This window comes from Protopterus annectens, chromosome 2.part0 (genome assembly GCF_019279795.1).
Source record: "Protopterus annectens isolate FY-2018-M chromosome 2.part0, PAN1.0, whole genome shotgun sequence".
Taxonomy (NCBI): Eukaryota; Metazoa; Chordata; order Ceratodontiformes; family Protopteridae; genus Protopterus; species Protopterus annectens.
In genome coordinates, this window is record NC_056728.1 from 1,896,437,534 (window position 1) to 1,896,460,269 (window position 22,736).

Consider the following 22,736-nt stretch of genomic DNA (forward strand, 5'->3'; position numbering starts at 1 on the left):
TCCTTGTCTCACCTGTCAAGCCCTTAAGGCAAAACACAAAGCCAAACATATAAGTCATAGGTGATTCCATCATTAGACACACATATGTCCCTCTCATCAGGTTGGATAAGGAGAAGGTCATGGTCAGCTGTCAGTCAGGTGCCAGGATCCACCATATTACACATGCACTCAAGTTTCTCAACAACAGGTACTGTTATGATTCTGTCATAGTTCATGTTGGTGGGAATAACTTAAGATGTACTTCTCTGGACTATATGAAGAGAGAAATAATTGAGCTCTCAGACTATGTGTCTCAGGCTGGTATGTCCCTAGCCTTAAGCAGCATTTTAATTTCACCTAGGATGATGCCTCAATGCAAACAAAAAATGATTGACTTCAATAATTGGCTTAGTTTTTGGTGACATTCCAAGGGGATACAGTATCTGTCAGCATGGGATGACATGATCAACAGACCTTGATGCTTTGCTAGAGATGGTCTTCGTCTGTCACCCCTAGGATTTCAGCTACTGGCCAAGGCTCTTACCACCCCATAGTGCCTTTTTAGGCAGTATCGCAAGGACAAAATTCTCAACATAAGAACTCCATCTAAGAACAGCCTGAAGGTTTTGCTGCTAAATGCTAGGAGTCTTAACACAAAACTGCATTCCCTGGAAGCAGTCGTCACCTTGGAAGACACAGACATTTGAGCTGGTTTAAGGCTGTGGGGAGCACCACAGCCATATGATACTACACCTCCTTCCACACGTTCAGACCACAAACTGAAGGCGTGAAATCTAAAGGAGGTGGTGCATCAATATTCATTAAAGATAAATGCACCTCCAGATTGGTTAGACAGCATGACTCCCTGGAGATACTTCAGGTGTAATTGACTGTTGATAGACACCTATTCAAGTCATTACCAGCTACAGGACCCCCACCATGAACCAGGACAACCATTCTTCCTATTTGGATCTACTTGAGGCCATCAAGACACACCTCAACACCATGTTTTTTGTCAACTTTAACTACCCATTCATTGACTGGGGAAATTACTCATGCAGAAACTCACTTGCCCAAAGGTTCCTCAACTTCATTAACTCTAATGCCCTGGACCACCTAGTTGACACCCCCTCAAAGGGTGCCATCATCCTGGATCTGGTGCTTACCAATATGTGAGACCACTGTAGCACCCCATTGTGCGATCATGACTGGTGAGAACTGACCATAAATCAGTCTAATTCAAAGTTACTATCACACCTGACCACCACCCTCCGTAGCACAAACTAAATTAAAAAAAACTTCTCTAAAGCAGATTATAACCTCTTTTGGGATGGTATAAATAGCTTCAGTGCACCTTTTCCCTCAAATGGAACTGGCAACTATGCTTAGTTCTACACAAATGCTTTATATAAACACCTGAACAACTGCATTGACTTGTCCATACCTGATAGGATCAAAACAAGCTCCTCAAAGAAGTGCAAACATGTTTGGTGGACAGCTGCCATTAACAGTCTTTATGATATGAGGAAGAAATTGCTATCTAAGAGTAAGAGGGAGCAAGCCCCAAACTGGAAACACTCCCTTCTCAGCTTAAACAAGCAAATAAGACTCCTTGTGAAGTCCTCCAAAGCTAACTATGAATCCAAATTAGCTTCCACAACTAAGGATAACCATATTGCATTCTTTAATTACATCTGTAACCTAAAAGGAAAGGCTCTGGTTTTAGCTGAATTGGTAGTTAAAGATACCACATACACCGAGGCTGTGGACATTGCTAACCTGTTAGTCGACAGGTTCTGTGAAAACTTCAGTTCCCTTTTCTGGCCACACCTACCCCAAGACATCCCAAACACCTGTCCTCTATCCTGTGTCTCTAAAGTGCAGGTCATGGACACCCTCTCTAAGGTTAAAAACACAGCATCCATGGGACCTGATAACATCCCGGGATGTGTCATACATGAGCTCAAAGAATAATTAGCAATGCCATTGGGTACTCTTTTCAATCATAGTCTAAGCACTGGCTTCATCTCATTTGAATGGAAAAAAGCCACCGTTATCCCTTTGTACAAAGGTGGTGCTTCCACAGACCCCAAGAGCTATAGACCTATTTGCCTGTCTAACCTTATTTACAAGGCCATGGAGAGAATCATCATGGACCTTATATCAAGGACAAAATGATTAAGAGACAAAATAGAGGAAAGAAAAAAACTTCTGCAGGAAAAATTGTTAGAAGCTTTAAATAAAAATTTGCGTTCATTAATACAACAGATTTTCGAAAAACAGTATATAGATCAAGAAACTTTGATCTGTTTCGAAAAACAAGCATCTGAGGAAGTGCGAAAATATAAACAAAACCTAGAGATATTTGAAAAATATAAAAAAGAAATATGGACATGGGAAAGAAAGAGAGATTTGATATGGTACAATAATTATGCAAAGGAGAAAGTCAAGTTAACTAATATAGAGGAGGCAGTCTCCGAGATATTCGAAGAGAAATACAGGCAAAGGCATCCAGATATGGAAAATTTCACAATAAAAAATTAATATCACAAAGATGTAATGTAGAAAAGAAGATTAGTAAAGCAGAAGTTAAAGAAACAGAAGAAGTTATGGAATGCCGGCGAAGTGAAGGATTTAATGTAGAAGGTCTAACACAGACTATATCACAGCATTATGGAGTGAGTCCCGAGAATAAGGAAAAGCAAGAATATCGGGAGACATGTTAAGAAAAAATATAGACATGAGAAAGGAAAAGAGATTTAATATGGTGTAATATTTATACAAAGGAGAAAGCAAAACTAACCAATACAAAAAGAGCAGCTCCAAAGATATTTGAAGAGAAATACAAGCAAAGGAATCCGGATATGGAAAACTTTACAATATAAAAAATAAGAAGATTAAGAGGAAAAGTAGAAAAAGAGAGTAGTAATGGAAAAGTCAAAAAAATAGAAATTTATGTTATGGAGCAGCTGCAAAGAGAAGGATTCAGTGTAGAAAATCGAATGCAGGAAGCACCAGAACAGGATAGAGCAATGGATATCCAAATTAAGGGGAAACCAGTGGAACACGAAGCAATTGGTCAGGTGCCATATGAAGATATCTTGATGCCTTCCACAGGAAACCAGTATAAATGCTCACTTGAAGCTAGACAGCAAGGAAAGGAACAGGAAACTGTGGAAACTCTGATGCAGTCAATGCTGAGGAGTGATAGGCCAGTGAGTTCCCATATGACAGAGCAACAGATGACGCAGGATGAAATTGAAGAGAATGTGCCACAGAAAGATGCTACAGAACTTTCTATAGAATGCCCACAGGAAACAGAAAACAAGGGATGTGACCTCAGTTTTGAAGAAAATGAGCTAAGAGAATTGTTGCTTGATTTAATGGACATGGCTAGATATATTAAGATCAATGACAGAAATAGACTGCAGAAGGTCAATTAAAACCCAAAAGGTAATAAGTCTGATAAAACAAATGAATGCAGTAATTAGACTGTCCATAGAGACACATGTGATATAACAGAAGAAACAGGATATACTACTGTGCTGCTAAATTAATAACTGATAAAGTTCTACCACAAGATCCCAGGGTAGTGAAGGAAAAGAAGGGGAGAAATTGAATACCATCATGGAAGTATCGCATAGAGAAAACTATAAAGCAATTAAGACAAGAAGTGTCACTGTTAGAAGATTATAGAAGAGGGAATAGACCAACAAAAATTACTAAGAAAGATAGATGTGATAAAAGCAATGCACAATATTAGAAAAGACCAGGATCTATCATGCACTATCGCAAATAATATAAACATTTCAGCAGAGGCGGAAAATTGTAGAAGATACACAGATAAATATAAGGGAAAAGTACAAAATAAGCAATTTATTGATGACCCAAAAAAGTTTCACAGACAATTGAGAAATAAGGTAAAAAGAATTGAAAGGCCGCCAAAAAAAGAGGAAGTAGATACATTTTGGAGAAGTATCTATGAAGATCTTGCAGAACATAACAAAGATGCTAAATGGATAGAACTAAAAGAAAGAATGAGAAGTTTAAAGGTACATGATATGAAATGGAATGAAGTAATAGCCAGAGAGATTGAAACAAAGTTAAGAAAAGCATCTAACTGGAAAACCCCAGGCCCAGATGCAGTACCTAACCTTTGTTAAAAGGATTACCATCTTTGCACAAGGATTTAGCCATTAGTAAGAACTATTTATATGCGCACCCCGAACAGACACCACACTGGCTAACAACAGACAAAACAATGCTCTTACTTAATAGTGAACCTGCAAGCTACCCTAAAAGTTATAGACCAATAACTTCCTTTCCAACAATGTGTAAACTATACATGGGAATTGACACCAACAGAGCTTATAGTCATTTAGAAGAAAACTCAATTATGGTAGTAGAACAAAAGAGCAATAAAAGAAAGTCATATGGAACAAAGGATAATTTGTTTTTAAATAAAGTTATAGTGGAGAACTGTAAAAAGGGGAATAATCTAAGTATAGCATGGATTGACTACAAAAAAGCATTTGATAGTATCCCACATTCATGGATAAAAGAGTGCTTAAAATGTATAAGATACACCCTACACTGATTGACTACATTACAGTAACCATGAAACAATGCCAGACCACTTTGCAATTAATCCATGATGATAAAGGCCAGATTATTATCCCACAGATAAAAATGCAAAGGGGGATATTCCAGGTTGACTATCTGTCACCATTGCTATTCTGCCTTGCCATTAACCCATTAAGCTGTTTACTTAACAGCTTAAGCCATGGCTACAATTTGGCTCCTAGAAAACAATAAAGTCTAATGACGTCTCATCTTCTCTTTGTCGATGATTTAAAACTGTATAGCTCATCAGATGATGAACTGAAAACACAGCTGTAGGTTATCAAAACTTTTTCAGATGATATTAAAATGTCATTTGGTCTTGATAAATGTGCAAAAGCAACCTTTAAAGCAGGAAATCTGCAGCACCAGAAAAACATAAGTTTGGAACAAGAATGTGATATAAAAGAACTTGAGCAAGAGGGAGTGTATAAATACTTGGGAATTGATGAAGGATCAGCAATAAAACATGAACAAATGTGAATAAAACTCAGTAAGGAATATTTTAAAAGACTTAAATTAATCTTGAGAACAGCATTGACATCTTGGAATAAGATCCAAGCTATAAATCAATTTGCTCTTCCTGTCCTAACGTACAGTTTTGGAGTGATTGACTGTCCCCAAAAAGTGTTGGAAAGATTAGATATTAAAACAAGAAGGATGTTTCATGTTCTCCAAATGATTTATAAAAATCAGTGTATACCAAGATTATATATTCCCCATTCTGAATGAGGGCTGGGCCTCCTTGAAATTGATTACATGTATAGATCTGCAGTCGTGGGACTCCACACACATCTACTGACCTCACAATAGTGAAAGTTTTGAAACATGAGGAGAATAAATCTAAGATGACGTCTCTGCTGAATTTAGCAGAAGCATATCAGCGTCAAGCAGGAATGGAAATTAAACCTGAAGTAGATAAAAAACAGACAGCAACTGAATGTGCCAAAAAACAAAAGAGAGAATATAAAGTGACAGACCAGATGAGAAGGCAAGAAATATGGAAAAAACATAAATATAGTTGCAAGTATAGAAAACTTCTAGAAGAGCATCATGTTGATCAAGAACGAATGCAGGAATGGTTAAGGAGAGGTGAATTCAAACCAAGAAATGAAAGGTTAATATTGGAAGGTCAAGAGAGTGAGCTATGTACACGCTGGTTTACAAAGTCCATTGAACATGTGGGAGAGATAGGCAAATGTAGGTTTTGTAAAACTAAATTAGAAACCGTCACATACCTTGTTGCTGGTTGCAACCCACTAATGGCAGAAGGGCTATATACTGAAAGGCATAATAATGTGACGAGACTATTGCACTGGCGATTGTGCAAACATTATGGTATCGAAGTGGCTGAAAAACACCGGAAGCATGAGCCACAAAGCATCATAGAAAATGATGAAGTCTACATCACATGAGATCACCCATTACCAGCAGTTCAAAAGATAGATGTTAGAAAATCAGATATAGTGGTACAAGAAAAGAAGACAAAACTAGCATTGATCATTGAAATCGCTACACCCAGTGACTATAGTGCCTTGCGTACAGAGAGATACCAAGTCACAAAATACCAGGGGCTACAGGCAGAGACTACTGCAATATGGAAGAAAGATACCCAGATAGTTCCAGTAGTAGTAGGAGCAAGGGGTCTTATAAAAAAGAATTTACAATCATATTTAGCTATGTTACCAATCCACATAATCCCATACAAATTGCAGAAGGAGTCATTACTGGGCACATTGCGGGTGTTGCGAAGAGCACTTTTGGCTGATATCAAAGATTGAAACAATACTAATTTCATGAACTTTAATCATACTTTGACTTAGGAATGGGGTCAATTCACATCATGGTATTGGAAACCCAAAAGATTTGGAGACATTAGAAGGACCTTATCAACAAAGACATCGGTAACATCCAAACACTTGACCCTACTCAGTTTGGATTTGTCAAAGGGAAATCATACCTGTTAAACCTGGTGGACTTCTTCAAGATAGCAAGGCCCTTGATGAGGGGGAATCTGTGCATACAGCCTACCTAGACTTAGCTAAGGCTTTTGACACTATCCCCGACTCAGGCATTATTGACAAACCCACCCAGCTAGGTATCAACCCATATATCATTAGATGGGTCACTAACTGACTCACTGATAGAACCCATATAGTCAAGATAGGGGAATCCACCTCCAACAGCAGATCTGTAACCAGTGGTGTTCCATAGGGATCAGTCCTGGGACCTCTATTGTTTGGAATCCATTTCTCCATACTGCAAGCTAAAACTAAAGGGCTGTGGCTGACAAAGTTTGCTGATGACTGCAAACTGGGAGCGGTCATAACATCCCCAAATGATGTCAACATCCTACAAGAGGGTCTTACACAATATACAATATGCAATTCATACAATAGACTAGATCAACACAATAAGTACATAACTATGCAAGGGTTGCAGTAGGACAGTTTAATGAGCAAGGTAAAAATCCTGGTACTATATTAGATTACAACATTAATGATAGAGTGGTTTGTGCAATTATAATATAACAAGATAGCATATAAAGCTAGGATAATTAAGTTACTCAAGTAAGCATCATAGATTCTTGCAACATAGTCTGAATAATTGATCTTTGTAAAGTTCTTGGCTTAAATATAGGTAAGCAAATATAGTAGACAGTACAATACAGCAGTTAAGTAAGTAAACTGAAGGAGAAAGAGTTATATCAGAGTAGTAGTTAATGAAGGTGTAGGGTAGTGTCAGGTTTTTGGGAAGTGCAGATTTGGCACATGTGCACTGCCATGGAGAGGAAAGGTGTTGTCTCAGGGATTTTTTGAAGAGAGCTGCATTGTTGGTAGTCCTGAGTGATGGTAGGAGGGTGCATAGTTTAGCAATAGTAAAGGAGTAGAGCATCTGACCAGCTGAAAGGTTAGGTTTTTCTCCGTTCAAGAAAAGTTAATTTTCGGATCAGAGAGGTCTATTTGGATGGTACAGAGTAAGTAGAGAAGAGAGGGCTGGGCAGTTTGATGGCTTGAATATAAGTTTGTGTGTAGTGGTTAATTGTAAATATATAAGATGATGAGGGAGTTCTAGCCAGTTTAGTAGTTGTAATGAGGCACAGTGATGAGATGAATATTTTGCATTGGTTACAAATTTAACAATTTTATTGTAGCATGAGTAAAGTTTTGATTTCAGGGAGGACTGGATATTGGTCAGAAGAGAGTCACCATCTAGAAGAAATGGTAGCAGAAAGGAAGCGGCTAGGAATAGTTTTGCAGAGTGGGTGAGGAAGGATTTTTGTGTCTATAGAGGATGCCCAGTTTTTGTTTTTTTGTTTTTTGATGTTGCTATGAATATGCAGGTCAAATGTTAGGTTTTCATCTGTGATGATAGCTAACAGTTTTGGGTTTGGGACAACTTCCTAACTATCTTCAATATGTCCATCTCTTAACTACACAAAACATCATTTGTAAACTATTTTTATGCCAAAGCCTCAATCATATAATTAATTTATATGTCCCGAATAGAACCCTGGGGTCTGAAGGCAATAAATTCCTAGCAGTTCCAAATCCACCCAAAGTGCCGGGTCAAGCCTTATGTTCTTATTCAATAACTAAAATCTGGAGTTCCATTCAACTTACTACCAGAATGATATCTAACCTGTCTCCCTTCAAATCCTCCTTAACAGATTACCTAAGCAAAACAGGATATGCTCCTGCTCCAATCCTGGCTGACATAGCTTTCTAAATCACCTCACTCTGGCTGACAACTGTTGAAATCTCCCATACTCCTCTTTTTCTTACTCCTATATACACACTGCTTCTCTAATATCTATCTGCCCTCCACCTTTTCTCTAAACACTCCTTCCCTTATTTCTCAAGTATCTTAGGTCTTCTTAATACTTCCTCCTTGTATCTCACATATTACAAGCTCCTTTCACCCTCTAGCCTAGGTACCTTACAATACTACTCAAGAATCCCTCTTTCTTTATAGCCTTACAGTTGATTTTCCTTTAAATACCTCTACACTTTCAACAGCATTTCATTGCCTGCTTTCTAAATATACTGACCAACATTTAGCAATAACCTTTTCTCCAGCAGTACTATCCATATGCTCTGCTAATACAATGTATATGCTACTCAAGAATACAGCCTCAGTTTCTAATCACTTATATAAATAAATTATAATATCCATTATTCTATGTATGATGATAAACTACCTACACTCTATATATGTGGAGGAATAGCAATGTTTATTTCCATAGATGTCTGATTGTAACAATAATTTTAGACTGTTAAGTCTGGAGCTTTTCTCCTCATGCCTCCACTGAATATAGGTACTTTTGACCCAGGCAGACTTTTCCGGTAAACAAATGTCAAATAAATAAATGAATAAATGTTGTCAAACTGAGTTGGTTTTATTTATTTATTTTATGTATGAATGTATGAATGCATGTTTGTATGTATGTATGTATTTGTGCATGGGTCTACTACAAGCGCTCTAAAACATGCACCAGACATGCTTGCTCCCACTTGCTTGAAAATGCAAGTGCTGAAACAACTTTTATCCTGACCTCCCCTATCTACTTAGCCCTTCCAATACCAGACCATATAACACTCTCTAACCTTAAATTCCAACAAAGTTTCTAACACCAGTCATCACTTCCGAATCCTACATCTCTCTTCATACTCCCTTCCCACTGGAAGTGTTGTGGTAACGTATTTACCCAGCTGAGTGTAACTTGCATTGGCTTCCTATATTAATGTACACAGCCAAATGCTTGTGTTTACTCAAAAATGTTACAAGTAAGTGGCAGGGAGTTTAGCAGACAGGTACAGTAGTGTGTGTGAATCTATTTTCAGGTATGATAGGGATGTGTGTGGATATGTATCTGCCTGGGAGGTTGCAGTAGGGGGAGTTAATTAGTGGATAGTTAGGGTAAGAGTGCTGTGTGTGTGTGTGTGTGTGTGTGTGTGTGTGTGTGTGTGTGTGTGTGTGTGTGTGTGTGTGTGTGTGTGTGTGTGTGCGTGTGTGTGTGTGTGTGTGTGTGTGTGTGTGTGTGTGTGTGTGTGTGTGTGTGTGTGTGTGTGTGTGTGTGTGTGTGTGTGTGTGTGTGTGTGTGTGTGTGTGTGTGTGTGTGTTGGGGGGGTTCTCATACCTCCACAATCCCTTAAACTAATGAGCAAGTCTTGTAGCATGTATATGGGACAGAAGGCACCAGAGATACCTGTTTATAATATGTTTTAAGAACAACTTCAAAACTAACCGAGCAAACATTTGGTAGCATGAAAGATGAAGGGCGAAGATGGGGTCACCACAGATAATGCCTAATATCATGCCTTAAAGGTAATTAAAAAGACTCAAAACATGTACATATTTTATTCACACAGAGAATGTTAGTCCTATGTGCTACTACTAGACACTGAACAATAATTCACAAGTAACTTAAATCTGTGATAATAAAAAATAATGATTAAAGTAAAAGGGGTGAAAAGTTTAAAATCTTGTACCATTTCTACAGAAAATACCCACCATATCCCCGTAAATCTAATCAATGCCACAACTCAGTGATTGCAATAATCCATGAGTTATGAGGTCCTATAAACTCAAGGACAGAATGTTAGAGGGATGGGGAGACAGAGGTATGTCCATGTGGATTGGTGGAGATACTAGACAACAACATGAAGAATATTTAATCTTTCACTGGGACTAACTAAAACTTAGCAGAGCATCAGCTCTAGTATCATTATGCAATTTTAAACATGAAGGAAAATTAAACACTAATGTGTAGCATTATTGACTGTAAGGATTAATGATATATGAGGACAAAAATTAAGAAAATAAATTGGAGACATTCTGCCAAGTCAGGGACAGATGAGAGATATGTTGGATTGTGTAAATTTGTCTGGCTGTGGGTTTGCATGCATGTGTAAGTGTGAAGAGGGGATTATGTGCTCCAATGTTACAAATCTGCTGTGTTTGCTGTTGCAAGAAAGTGCTAATTTGCACTCATGGCAGTTAAGGGCAATTCAGGTACATGCAAATTAGCTGATAATGAGGTGTTTCATCTTTGCAGCTAAAATACCTCGGAATCACAGTCTGCTATTGCCACAGCTCTCACCACCTTTGGTTCTTTCTGAATCACTGGGTTTGTCTATTTGAGATGGCAGATCTGGTATTATGCACACAGTGGGATAGCTGTATAAGGGCACATGACACTGCAGCACAGTCTACCTGAATTTACACCAGCACACTATGTACCCTAATTGACAGTACACTAGGTAGTAATGCACCATGTACCCTAATTTACAGTAGTACACTATGTGCCAAGAGGGTTCTACATTGTGCTAAAGACACAGAGCAGTACAGCATTACATGTCTTACACAGGGATAGCAAAGGAAGTTATGGCAAGGGTTATATAGTATGAAAAGCACAGTAAACATATGGGAACATAGATCAATCATGCATTATCCAAACAGCACACATGAAGGTAGAGCTACACAGAATGCTTTTGAACAGAGTTGTTCATTAATTATTTCTATCAATTGTGTGTGTGTGTGTGTGTGTGTGTGTGTGTGTGTGTGTGTGTGTGTGTGTGTGTGTGTGTGTGTGTGTGTGTGTGTGTGAGTGTGTGTGTGTGTGTGTGTTTATTTTGGGGATGTACATGCATGCATGGTGTCTGCATGCCTAATTGTGTGTGGGGGGTTTGTTTGTGTGTGTGTGTGTGTGTGTGTGTGTGTGTGTGTGTGTGTGTGTGTGTATATTTATTTTGGGGATGTACATGCATGCATGGTGTCTGCACGCTTACCTGTGTGTGTGTGTAGGGGGTTTGTTTGTGTGTGTGTGTGTGTGTGTGTGTGTGTGTGTGTGTGTGTGTGTGTGTGTGTGTGTGTGTGTGTGTGTGTGTGTGTGTGTGTGTGTGTGTGTGTGTGTGTGTGTGTGTGTGTGTGTGTGTGTGTTTATTTTGGGGATGTACATGCATGCATGGTGTCTGCATGCCTACTTGTGTGTATGGGGGGGTTGCTTGTATGTGTGTGTGCGTGCGTGTTTATTTTGTGGATGTACACGCATGCATGGTGTCTGCATGCCTACTCGTGTGGGGGGGGTCTGTTTGTATATATGTGTGTGTGTGTGTGTGTGTGTGTGTGTGTGTGTGTGTGTGTGTGTGTGTGTGTGTCTACACATGAGTGTGTGTGTGTGTGTGTGTGTGTGTGTGTGTGTGTGTGTGTGTGTGTGTGTGTGTGTGTGTATGCATGAGTGCATATGTGCCTTTTTGTATATCTTTGTGCGTGTTTATGTGTGCAAATTTGTGAGTTTGCACTGTCTACATCTATGTGTGTAAAACAGCATGTGCTGAAGACTTGATTCATGCATACAGTAATAACACTCTTCCGCTGTCAGCATCACAAGTGTTGCTTCCATAGCATTTTACTGGATGATGTTATGTTATGGCGCCTTTAATACTGTGCTGAAATGAGGTTTCTCTGAGTAGCCTAGTTAGTATAGCTGCCTTTAAATTGTCTGATATGATTGTTTGTATGATGTTGCATGGTTATGCACATATGCTGCCTTCTTCTTGCACGGTATTATTTTAACTGATCTAACAATATTTAGTAGCTGCCTCTACTTGTTTCTCTGCACAAGTGGTAAGGAATGCAAGCTGTACCTCTGAATCCCAGTGAAAACCAGATTTTTATTTCAAAGCGTATCATATACATTAAACTGAGCAGTGCCATTATGTACTCGGGTCATTTTTTTTAACAATATAAAACTTTTTACTGAAGTTTTGGTAAACCTAAGTTATATTAATCACACATCATTTAGTCAATAATGCAAGCTATAATGTATACTATATTATATAATTATACTTTTGAGGCGTGGCTTGCTCTCAACGGTGCACCTCATAGGAGGTGTCTATTCTCTCCCCAATTCAGGAAACAACTTCCTGCACTCTTACTTTTCACTTTCCCTTTCATTGCTTCTTCTTCTCATCTCTTACCTTCAACACACACTAATCCAGTAAGGTCATGTAAATTCCTTCCCATTAATCTATGTCATACGCAACAAACTTCCAATGTTTCTCTACTTCTCTTTTAGCTCAGATAGCCAAGAGCACAAATCCTATAATTTAATTATTGGTCATTTTTTTCTTCAGGTTATCAACTCGAAGCAAGCAATATCTTGAGATGACTTTATTTTCCTCTTATATACTTCCTCCCATATTCTCCTGACCCTTTTCTATTTACCAAATAGTATTCATACTACATAAGCAAAGGAGATATTTCTTGATCTTTGCAACTCCTGGATTTACAGCTTTGTATGAATCATTGTATCATTGCATGAAGCCCACCAAGGAAATCAATCTGCTTTTGATAATAAAGCAAAGTGAGCCACCCCCAAGGAAGTACAGGTGACAGGTATCAGTGAACACAGCTATGCATGTGCACATATTGAGGACCCCAGCCAACTCAATGTCTGTAGTGTAGATGGGACTGTATGGAACTAGCTGGCTTACCAACAGGTACTACCTGTAGTTACCTAGTCCTACGTATAGGTGAAGGTCTGAGTTGCTTACATGAGCCATTCACTTAAACAGAATTCTACAATTAACTTTGTACTTTAGTGAATCTTGTCAATGTACAAAGCTGACTTTGCTCTTCATAGTGGTCTCAATTCCACTTTTGAAATTGGGAATATGACTCTGCAGTATCTATTCACTGGTGAATCCCCTTTTGGCCTTGTGTATGGTGTAGATTCTCATTGTGTTTTACTCCATACCCAGCTCATTATGAAATCCAAACCCATGGCCTAACTGTGTAATTTCATAGGTAGGTACTAGGCTATTGGCCCTAGGGCCTATATAAGCCTAGCCAAACGGTACCCTGGCTTTTGCCACACAAGAAAATTATTTTCCTGTGCCCCTGTCAAGCAGCCACAGAAGTGATCCCCAGGGTGAATTTCCTATCTCACATCCAATCATCAAGACTTTTCTTGAAGAGTGCTAATGAGGAGCTTTGTTTGATATAGATAGGTAGTTTATTCCAGAGTGTGGGAAGTCTCTGGGACAGGAATCTATCCCTCCAGCATGTTCTGTTTATTGTGGTGACAAGGTTTATGTCCCTAGAGCATATAGCTCAGAGGGAATTGGGATTTCTTTAAGTGGAGCATGTCCAACAGATCTGGGTTTGACATAGCTTTGTATGTTAGGCAGAGATCGCCTCTGAGTAAGTGATATGTGACAGTGTAAAGCTGGAGTTTTTGAGACAGCCTGCGTAGGGCATCTGTTTGAGGCTGGTAATCCTCTTTGTGAGGTATTTCTGTGGCCTTTCCACAGTGGCGGCTGGTGACTTCAAATTAAAGGGGGGTTGCAGGAGACAGCTGAATGGGTGGGGCCAATGGGAAGGGGTGTGGTCAACTTGAAGGGGTGGAGCTATGCTCAAAACCACAGCAACTTGAACTTTAATTAAATATGCTGCCCTGGGTGCCAAACCATCATTACAAGAGTCCAATCAAGACAAAATGAAGTGTGGAAGAAAAAAATATTTCAATGCATTGGGTACATGACAGCTTACTTAATATTTAGATGGAAGCACAAAGGTTGTGAGGCATGAAAAAATAAATAACTTTTTAAATACATTACTGGAATGCCAGTCAAAATCAAGTATTAAAAAAAAACAAGCAGCACTAAACCAAACCACTTCTCCTTGCACTGCAGTTCTAATTATAATTTATATTCAGCTTTATAAAATTAGCAAATAACGTGCTGAAAGTAGCAGTCTCTGTGATATCCCCACTTGTAAAAATGTTTCTAATCCAAAAAAGACCTGCTGCCTGACAACTATCTACTTGTTTCATGGGGAAGACATGATCAAAGTAAAAAATTAACAGCAAACAAGAAACAAGCTCAAGATAAATTGCTTAAAGGATTACTGTACAAGTTATGGACCACACATGATAGATTGGCATTCCGTTCAGTTTATGGGTAAAGCCTGCAAAGATGACTGCAAGTCTCCAACAAATGTAATGAGCTTCTGAAAATACTGTAATCCTGTCCTTTATTACAAATAATGGCATATGCATTTCAATACCCAAGGCTTATATGTTATCTAGTTATGTAAATATTCTCTGTATGGCAACAACAAAAAAGGCTTTCAATTTTGGCAATCCTTTAACAGTATGCTTATTAAAGCTTCCTTGCATCTTACAATCTCTGACAAGCTTACCTGATGGTAATTAAAGCATTGCTACTTAAACACAGAGCAACAGGGCACTGCAATAGCATATATTTAATGAATAATAAGAAGCATAAATCAACAGTATAAAAATATCACAGAAATCCAAAACATTCTGCAAAATCAAGGAAAGACGAAAAGCCACTGCCGTACTTGTATCTACCTTGGATGGGGGAATACTTTGCACACTTACACTGCATAACTGCTCCTTGCCTTGCTTGGACACATCAAGAGTCACTACATGGGGGATTGGGGTGCAACAAGTATGTCACAAATTGAAATGTCTCTAGCTGATGGTGATGGCTTTGACAATACTACCTCTCAACCTCAGAACAAGAAATCTGGACAAAGCCCTACACAGAAGTGGGACACAGGCCCAAAAATAAAGACAAAAATAAAGACAATTTTTTAAATATTGCTCTTATAAACTTAGAAAGATAACAGAATAGTAGCAGGTCTTGCGTTAGTATGAATTTTCTGAAGGATATGAACTCTGAAACTCAAATGTCTGCCATTATTTTCTAACTTTAGTCTTTAATGATTTGCCACTAATTTGCCAGAAAACCACAATTTTATGAAAAAAAGCACCAAAAAATGTGATGCAAAAATATAAAATTGCCACACAATGCAGCTGTCAAAGAAGGGAGACATTTTTAATATTAGTACTGTTAACTTGAGGAGCTGACAACATTAGAGAATCTACATGCATTTCTGAAATAAAAGTAATCTATAACTCTAATCATTGCAGTTATTTATAATTGTAAACCCTCCACGTTTTCTTCCAAAATTTCTATTTTGCAGAGGGATTATTAGGGAGAGCGCAACATTTTGAGCCAAAATTGGGGACAGTTGAGAGGTTTGGATATTCCTAATTCTATAAAGTGATTTATTTGCACGTACCTCTCAACCTCTTAATGCAGGAAATCTGGACAAAGCCAAATATATTGGGGGAACATACAAACAGTACTAAAAATTGCTCTTGTATAAACTTATGACAGTTAATGGAATAACAGGTCTTGCTTTAGCCTGCATTTTTCTGAAGGTTATGATGTCTGAAAATTAATGTTTGCCATGTTTTACGAGGAACAAACCAAAAATAAGAAGCAAAAATCTATTCATTCTGCAAAAATCTGGACAGTTGAGCGAAATAGTTCAGCCAGGGCTGTCTTTGAGTTTGCTCTCCCCCCCCCCACAAAATCATGGTCAAATAGAGCCTCCCCCCTGCAGCCATTCCAATGTCCCATTCCTTGGTTATTTCACCCCATTTACCATAAACACTGTAATGTGCATACTGCTTTACTTCTCCTATGATTTGAATTTCATTTGAAAGTTTTATTTTTCATTTTACAACACAAACACTTAATAGATATCTGCTAAACAAAAACTGTCCAATTCAGGACATTTCTATTATAAAAGTCTACTCAAACTTCTACAGTCCACTAGTAACAGTAAATATGCACAATTGCTGAAGTAGTAAAAGTCAGCTAAATAATTCCACATTAAAGAAATCTGTAACTAATGAAGAGGTTGCTGCTAGCAAACAACTTTATATTTCATTGTTTCATCTACAAAGAAAGTGCCTGTTGCAAATAAGCTAGTAATATTGCAATAGGGAATGGATGATAACAAGTTAATTGTTACTAGGTATCTTTGCCAAAAAGGACTGCAGCATCCACCTCACTTTACAACACAGTACATTATCAGCAGTGCATCTACCTACTGTGGGAGTAGAGCCCACAGCCGTCCGCATCACAAGCAAGTACACTACCTGTTGTACTATTAACAATACAAGCAGACTCAGCATAAGCAGCACTAAACTTTAGATCCCCTGCAGCTCTCAGCTCCTTGTAAAATCAATTTGACACTCAGCTGTATCTCTGAACTTTGCAGCACAAGAAATCTAGAAAAAGCCAACATTTATTGGGGGTGGGGGGGGCAAAAACCCAAAAATCAGGAACTCATTTTAAAAATTGCTAGAATAGAATGCCGTGTTACCACCATGCATTTTACTGCCAAGTCTGAACCCAGGACCCTGTACAAAACAGTCAGAGCAACATACCACTAAGCCAAAGCAGGTGTTTTGAGAAAGAGTGGAAGACTGAAACTTAAATAGCTGCCATTTAGTGAATTCAATTCTCACCATAGCTCTCAACCTCTTAGCAAAAGACACATGGACAAAGCCAGTAATGGGGTAATACAGCCCCCAGACATATTCAGTGAATTCAGTTCTCACCATAGCTCTCGACCTTAGCACAAAAAATCTGGACAAAGCCAATAATGGGGGAATACAGTCCAAAAAATAGGGACACATTTCAAATATCCAATCTTATAAACTTAGAAGATTGCTAGAATAAAAGGTTTTGTGTTACCATGCACTTTCTGAAGAATATGAAGTCTGAAATTCAAAAGCCTGTTATTTTTATTTAACATTTGTTAACCAGGAAAGTCTGAATTGGAACAAAAGGCAATTTTCAGCAGAGCAGGGAGAAACACTCCAGACATGCAGACTCCACACAGAAGGCACCCCAGCCAAGAATCAAACCAGAGAACCTGTAGCTGTTAAGCAACAATGCTACCAGTGCATTACTAATTTTGCAAGGAAAAACATAGAAATCACAGATTTTATGAGGAATAGAATAAATATAAGGCAAAAATCTTTAGTTTGTTAACAAATGGTAGTGGGTAGGGAATGCAGGCCCTTGCCACCTGCACCTAAGGTGCAGGGTTCAAGCCTGAGTATTGCCTGCCCACCACCATGCCTTTCTGGTTTCTCTAGCCACCAGCATATAGTTACTGGGGCTGTTTTTACACACACATCCTTGGAACTCCTTCTGCACTTGCCTGCTTTAGGTGTACTTCTATTATTTTTTTCACCTCTTTAACAACAGCTGTTTAGAGCCAAGCTACCTTGGAGAAAAAAAAAACAGAGGACATTTTAGCTGTTGCTTCTCTTATTTGTATTAGTTTTATTTATATTTTATTTTATTTTTCCTTTCACCAACTGCAGCTTTTTTTAGGACTTGTGGTTAATGATGGAAAAAGAAATGGTGGGAACAGTAAAAGATTGCAGTCTTGATGCATGGGTTTTGTACCAGACTAGGTGCTCTTGTTTTTACCAGTGGCCATCAGATTCTCCCTATGGAGCATCAAGTGACAGAATTCTCGTCATATGCTATCTGCTTTGAAAATTTAACAACATTAAAGTCTTTTTAAAATGCACCTAAGCTTAATTATATCCTTATAAAAATATTATAGGGTACTTATAGATTATCTACATATGTATGCCCCAAACAGCCATCTGTGTTTAGTTTACTACCTCCTCATCTAAATGCGAGCGGTGAATAAGCCTGGGATTTTTGAAAAAGAGTCAAGCCAGAGCCAAATTAAGTGTTTGACTTGACATTTAGAGCCAATTAAGAGCCAAGCTAGTGCAGGAAGTAAAAGTGAAGCACTACCACCTGCCTCCTCCCAGAAAACAGCTACAGACTATGAAGAAAGTAAAACATTAATGACATATTTTAACTTGATCCTCAGAGACATAAACACTGCTCCTTTTCCCCAACATACCATATGTTGGTGCTCAACAAATGCCTGTGTTCTTCACACAGTCTACCATCACTCAAGATAGTCACCTACTCAGTAACACCGATATCATCTTATGGAAAAGGTGACCTAGCCAATTGCAACCACTTAGCTCAATATGCAGCAACAAAGCCTAAATGGTGCTTTTACATACTTGCCAGCTTCTACAATAACAGGCTTTGCATTGCCATGCATTTTCTGAAGAATATGAAGTCCGAAACTCAAAACGTGTCATTATTTAGTGACTGTAGCATCAGGAGTAGTCAGTTGGTATGAAACACTCATTAATCTATTCCAATCTATTCCAATTCTGTTTTCATACACATGTGGATGTTCCCCCACCCAAAGCAAGGCGAGTCAATTGCTATTTCAGTATCTTTTGTCTTTCATGCTCAGATTACCTACCTCTCCATCACAGAAGTAATGGCCACAAGACTCAGTTCTCTCACTAAACCTCCAATCACTGTAACACATTATTTAAAAAATGAATATCTCAATTATCTGCAGAGCTCTCAACCTTCACTGTTAACAGTGTGGAACACTACCTCTCATAACAGCAGAAAATAGGTAAATGGAGAACACTTCCAATAACTTCATCTAAAATACTGTATGCATGTTTAAAATACATACCTATTGCTCCAAATAATAAAACGCACACACACACACACACACACACACACACACACACACACACACACACACACACACACACACACACACACACACACACACACACACACACACAAACACACACACCAGTACCTTACTATGGCAACTGCTCTGATAAATCCACTTCTTCTGCTCATGCTCCAGTTGTAAATCCACTTCTTCTGCCTGCACGAGAACATACCTCACTAACACTTCTCTCTTCCCAATGCCCGCGAATGCTTCCTCCAGATGTCCGTTCACTAAACCTTTCCTGTAGCTCCAGCCTGCGGGTGTTGCAGTCCGATGTCCTGTGCGGGGTCGTCATCAGACTTGTCACCCGCACAGACTTCTGAGTTGCAGGGCACAGATGGCTTTCTTCCTTATCTGAACTGTCTAACAGGCAGTCTGGATAAGGAAGAAAGCCATCTGTGCCCTGCAACCCAGAAGTCTGTGCGGGGAGTTCGGGACTTTTTTTTTTACTGTATTGATTTTATGTTTGTGGTTTTGTTTTCATTTCTTTTCACAGGTGGGAGGGCTGCAGTCCTGCAGTTCTATAGCACGAGCCATCCCTGCCTTTCCAGTTGTTGTAGATGTCTTGTGAGGTACATGCCAAAATGGGCGTTGTACTCTATAATGGGTCTAATGAGTGATGAGTAGAGGGGAACAATATCCCCTTTTTTCCTGGATGAGAAACCTTTTGTGATGACGTGTGCACGTAGAAGGATTTCCAGACTACTGTGGTGATGTGAATATTAAAGGAGAGACTACTGACCACCTGTGTCCCAAGGTCTCTTATCATACTTCTGGTGTTAGGTAGACTACCGCCTATGTGATAGTTCATGGGTACAGAGTTTTTACAAAAAGGGATGACAATGCACTTTTTAGTATTGAGCTTGAGGCCATGGCTTTGACACCAGGTATCTGTCTCAGTGAGGCCCTTTTGTAGTTTGTCCACATCGTTAGGAGTTTTGATTATGGCTCCTAGTCTGCAGTCATCTGTGAACTTTGTTAGCCAAAGACCCTCTGTGTTAGCCTGTACTTCAGAGAAGTAGATACCAAACAAGAGAGGACCCATGACTGAACCCTGTGGTACTCCACTTGTCACTGGTCTGAAGTTGGATTTAGAGTCTGTTACTTTCACAGTGTGGGTTTTGTCAGTGAGCCAGTTGGCAAACCATCTTGTGACATAGGGATTTATACCTAGTTTAGTGAGTTTATCTATAATTCCAGAGTGGGGGATGGAGTCAAGCCTTGGCGAGATCTAGATAGACTGTGTGAACCACCTTACCCTCATCTATGGATTTGGTGATCGCTTCAAAGAAGTCTTTCTGGTTTAGGAGACTTAATCTTCCTTTTACAAAGCTGAACTGTGTAGGGTCCAGAATTAGGAGATTACCAATGTCATTTTTATAAGTTCCATGATGAAACGTTCCATAGCCTTGCAGACTAAGCTCATCAGGCTAATGGGGCAGTAGTTCCTGGGGTCCGTGGTGGTTCCCCCTTTGTGAAGTGGGATAACCGCTGCTGTGCGCCATTCAGTGGGTGCAAAGCCTGAGGTGAGGCTATGATTGTATATGGTACTTAGGTGGGGTGCCAGTTTGTTCTGTAGTTCATGTAGAACGCAGCCTGGGATGTTGTCAGGTCCCATGGATGCTGTGTTCTTGGTTTTGGAGAGTGTGTTTTTTTACCTGTGCAGCTGAGATTACAGGAACTTTGCATTCTTCCAGTATAGAGATGGACCCTTTATGGGATTAGAGAGGGGTAAAGTTAGCACTGAATCTGCCAAGATGTTGGCAATATCAGTTGGTTCTGTATATTTAGTGCCATTGTGCTGTAACTCAGAGCAGATCTGATTGTTGCCATTGAGATTCTTGACATAGCTATAGAATGCTTTGTGGTTGTCTTTAGAATCAGTAGCGATTTTGTTTTCGTAACTAGCTTTTGAGGATTTTATGAGGGATTTCAGCTTCTTACTGAGGCTGACCATGGAGTTCCTCCAGTCATGACATTTTACTCTTTTTTGCAACAGTTTCTTTCTTCTGTTTTAGTGTTTGTTTTTGGCAGGGGACCACCAGATTGGCTTCCTTTTTTTTGGAGGATAGCGTCTTGGTTCTGTTAGGGATTACACGATCCATGCACTCGTGTAAGTGCTTATAAAGTGCAATTGTATAGGATTCGGCAGTCGAACCTCTATTGTCCGTCAGCATGGGTGTCATGAAGTTTGCCACTTCTGTCTTAATAAGCATGAAGTTGGCTTTGTGGAAGTTTTTTATGGTGGTTTCCCTAACGGGAGTAAGGGTGGGATGTGGATGTCTAGAGTGATTTGATTGTGGTCAGATCTGACCAATGAGGAACTGACCTCTGGTGTGGAACACCGGTTGCCCATGTTGGTAATGACCAGGTCTAGGATACTGCTGCCCCTGGTGGTGGTGTGGATAAGTTGATCCAAGGGGTTGGAATTTATGAATTCCAGAAAATGTTGAGCACAAGAGTTGGTACATGAGTAGTTTTCCCAGTTAATGGTAGGGTAGTTGAAATCTCTCATTATTAGGGTTTTAGGTTGTACCCTAATATTTTCCAGTGTATCAAGAAATGAAGAATGGGAATCCTGGGGCATGGTGGAGGATCTGTAGCAAGCTACAGTTTGGAGTGTTGTCTTGCCCAGAGTTATTTGCACTTGGATAATCTCGGATGCATTATGCTGAGCAACTAGCCTGGAAGTGTGGATATCCTTAATGAGCATGGACACGCCACTGCCTTTAGTGCTTTGCCCAAGTTAGGTGGCCAAAAGGTGTGGTATGAATTATAGCCTGGTAATGCAGGGGTGCTCTCTGGAACCTTGAACCAGGTCTCTGTCACTTCACAGATGTCGATGTTCTCCATTTTAAGGAGTGCCTCGAGTGAGTGCATTTTGAGGTTTAGACTTCTAGCATTAAGTAGCATTACCCTCAGATTTTGCTTGCATGTACCTGTTACAGTGATGAATTTGCCATTTGAATCTTGCCTAAAAAAGGCACTATAGGGGTGGCAAGAGCCTTAGCCAGTATCTGGAATCCCAAGGGCGGCAGGTGCAGGCCATCTCTGGCAAAGCATCGTGGCTTGTCGATCATGTCATCCCAGGCAGACAGATACTGGATCCCTTTGAAATGACACCAGAAGCTTAGCCAATTGCTGAAGTCAATCATTTTGTCCTTGTACTGTGTCATCATTCTGTGTGATGGCAGGATGCTACTCAGGGCTAGGGTCATACCGGCCTAGGCTACAAGATTGGACAGCTCCTCCATGTCTCTTTTCATGTACTCCAGGGAGGTATGTCTCAGGTCATTCACACCAACATGGACAATGACAGAGTCATATTTGTACCTGTTGTGCAGTGACCTGAGTGCATGCATTATGTGGTGTATCCTGGCACCTGACAGGCAGCTGACAGTAACTTTCTCCTTGTTTAGCCTGGTGAGTGGAACATCAGTGTGCCTGACTATAGAGTCACCTATGACTAGAGTATTGGGTGCATTGTTATGCCTTATGGACTGTGATTGAGTGGTACACTGAGTTTGTGGGCTATGTGTCCTTTGGGTTGTGTTGAGGGGGTGGAGGTTGCTTGCGTTTCTGCTTTGGAGGTCCCTGTTGCTTGGGTAGATTTTATTTGAGAGCCTCCGAGAACGTAGGTGTGGGTTTTGTGTTTCTATGTG

At 39.5% G+C, this 22,736-nt stretch overlaps 1 protein-coding gene across 1 annotated transcript in view; it reads right to left on the reverse strand.

Moving 5' to 3' along the window:
* LINGO2 (leucine rich repeat and Ig domain containing 2) overlaps positions 1-22,736 on the reverse strand; it is a 6,800,733-nt gene that overhangs the window by 5,347,490 nt on the left and 1,430,507 nt on the right. The window lies entirely within an intron of this gene.